The sequence below is a fragment of the Benincasa hispida genome, chromosome 5, assembly GCF_009727055.1.
Source record: "Benincasa hispida cultivar B227 chromosome 5, ASM972705v1, whole genome shotgun sequence".
Taxonomy (NCBI): Eukaryota; Viridiplantae; Streptophyta; class Magnoliopsida; order Cucurbitales; family Cucurbitaceae; genus Benincasa; species Benincasa hispida.
The window spans coordinates 32,612,560-32,615,815 of record NC_052353.1 but is presented as its reverse complement, the minus strand read 5'-3'; positions in this window follow the sequence as shown (position 1 = coordinate 32,615,815).

Genomic DNA, 3,256 nt, shown 5'->3' with positions numbered 1-3,256 from the left:
TCCTAAGCTAATGTATGTCCTAGCCCACGCATATCTTAGTCTTAACATATCATTAACCAAACGTTAAGCCTTCCTCAATGCTCAACCACCCAGCATCGCATCGCATGCCTCATGTACCTCGTGCCAGGACTACCAACGCTTCCAAGCAATCGCATAACCTTCCAACACCATCGTATACTTCCTCGTTCCATCGCATACCTCTAGCGTGCATTGAGTATTCATCGCCTTATGCTCATCGTGCACAACATCTATCATCTTGCATTCATTGTTTAACGCCTATCGTGCAACCCCACATGCCCTATGCGATCATCCTCGTGCAACACCTCAATGCCCAGCGCCTTGCTCGTGTGCAACCGAGCGCTTCCCCACTTACGCTTGGCCTACTCGTTGCACGATGGCTCCTCCTCTCTGCACGATCAAGCAAGTCTCAGCACATCCCTTGCACGCGTGCGCTGGGTTTAGCACCTAACCTTGCGCCAATGCCCAACATGCCTTGCCCGCATGCTCACTAACCTCACAAGTTCCTTGCTACCAGATGTCTTGTCAACGCATCATGAAAGATCCTTCAACCCATGCGTTCATCCTTAGCTCCAACACATAGTTTTTCTTTGGCTTCAACACTTAGCCTCACACAACCTCATGCGTCAATACTTTCCAATACCAATGCATGCTTACTCTTGGCATCTATATTTAGCCAATTTTCTACTTGTTAAACTATCTAAAACTCACTCGAGACTAAGTGTTTCCAACACTTAGAATTTTCTTCCTCCATCCCTAATTTCTTTACTTCCTTTCATAACTTTACTTTAACATGCCCATTACTGATTATATAGGAAAAATGGAGTATGGGGTTTACATGATGCTAGTATAAATATTAAGAAAAATAAAGGAGTTAGTGTATCTCAATCTGAATATGCAAAGATCATAGGTAGTATTATGTTTCTAATGAACTATATCAGACCTGATATTTTATACGCTGTGAGTAGATTGAGTAGATATACACATAATCCTGATAAAGATCATTGGGGTGCTCTTCCTCGTCTATTAAGATATCTTAAGAGTACAATAGATTATTGTTTTCATTTCAATAAATTTCCTGCTATGTTAGAAGGTTATTATGATGCAAATTTGGTAACTAATAATAGGTCAATTCTACTAGTGAATATGTATTCTTACTTGGTAGAGGAGTCATATCGTCGAAGTCTGCAAAACAGACGTGCATGGCCATATGGAATCTGAATATATTACTCTAGAATTAGTAGGACAAGAAACTGAGTGGCTTAGAAGTCTACTAGGAGATGTACCATTGTGGGGGGCATTAGTACCAATTTCGGTACATTGTGATTCATAAGCTGCCAAGGGAATTGCCAAGAATAGTGTATATAATGGCAAAATGAGGCATATCCATCTTAGACACGAAGTTGTGAAATAATCGTTAAGAGAATGAGATATTTCCTTGGAATTTGTGAGATCTGAGAGGATTCTGGCTGACCATCTAACCAAATGACTAACAAGGAAAATAATTTTAGAATCCTCAGCGAGCATGAGGCTTAAACACTTATAGTGGTCCATAGCCTTCTATTTGGATGGTCTATTGCAATAGACTTGATGGTCCATAGTCCCTTTTTTGGGAGGTCTATTGTATCACACCCCGTCCCAGACTACTTTCTAAGCCTAGGAAAAGACATGATTACAGCAGTTATCAACCCTTTTGTTGACACTTACTGCCTAATAACTCTTGCGGAAATAATACTGATACTAAGTGACCACACCCCGCCCCCGAGCCCGCACTTCTGAGCCTGAGGAGAGGCGTGAGGGACCACAAATACCACCCTTTTATGATATGTACTGCCATCTGAACCTCTTTAATATACTGAGTAACTTTAAGTCAATGAGGTAACAACAATTGATTAAGTAAGCCCATTTTATTACAACAATGTAACGTTTATACAATTTCAAGACTTAACTACAAAGGTTACAACAAAAACTTTTTAAAACCCTCTGGAAGTGCAACTGTGGCTTGTGGCAGACCTTGACCTTAGCAGCACCCTAGAACTCCTCACGCTTTGCTACCTGAGAAGAAAAACATGAAATAACATAATGAGTTTCACAAAGATCGGTGAGTGGTAAACAACTTCTAGAGTCTATTACAACTCATATAAACAAACATATCATAAATACGAGATTACATTCAAACCTCAACCTTGAATGAGTCTGCTTTTAACTCTATCTACGTGCACGGTAGATAGCTAAACAGATAACTACTTAGAATGAGTATGCTATCTATCTACACACACGGTAGATAGTTAACTACTACTAATCATGAATACTTACTCTAATGCGTTTCCTTTTGTCTTCTATCTCTCCTATGTGCACATAGCTTCCCACTCATGGGCTCAGAAGCTAGGCCCGTCAGCCCTCTGACCATCCCATACGAGGATCCTCCCATAGGCTCAGGAACTAGACCTCTCGGTCCCCTGACTATCTCGTGAGGTTTTGCTTTTGGGCTAAGGAACTAGGTCTATTGACCACCTGATCATCCCGATTACATAATCTCATTCTCATGCTAGATACTCATACACAACATAAGCATATACAATTTACTCTAAAATATATGCTTTAAGACTTAAAGGAAAGTACCACTCACCTTGGTCGTTTAGAAACTTTTCTCTCTAGAAGTTCCTTGGTCTTCTCGGGCTCCTCTTCAACCCTAAATTCCAGATTCAACTTAAAGCTCAGTTTACTCATATTTCTAAGCTTTATCTTGAGTACTTTCTTCTACAAACATGCCCTAAAATGTCTCAGGAATCTTACCTAAAAATCTTAGCTAAAAAATCCTCGTGGTTTGCCCGGAATATTCAAAATATCAAGACTGGCCCATCTTACCCGATAGCTCGACCCTTATGTATTTTCCTCATTGTCTAGCCTAATTCCTTAGAGCTTCTTCTCCGGCAACCCCACCATGAAAACTAGACTTTCATAGCTTTCAGGTGGCTTTAGAATCACTCCAAACGCTCGAGTATTCTGAGAGAACTCCTCGTCCTAAGTTGATGCTACTTCCAGATCTTCCTGTCCGACAGCATGTTCCCTTCTTGGAACCTTTAACCAATGCATAGTCTCCTCCCAATTAGTCCTCATACACTCTTCTTTATGTCCTTTGAAGAGAATTTGAGTTCTCATCTGAAGTCCTTGGCTCTATTTATAGACGTCCAAGACTTCTCTAAGGCCGACATCTTCTACTTGGTCGCATGTCCAA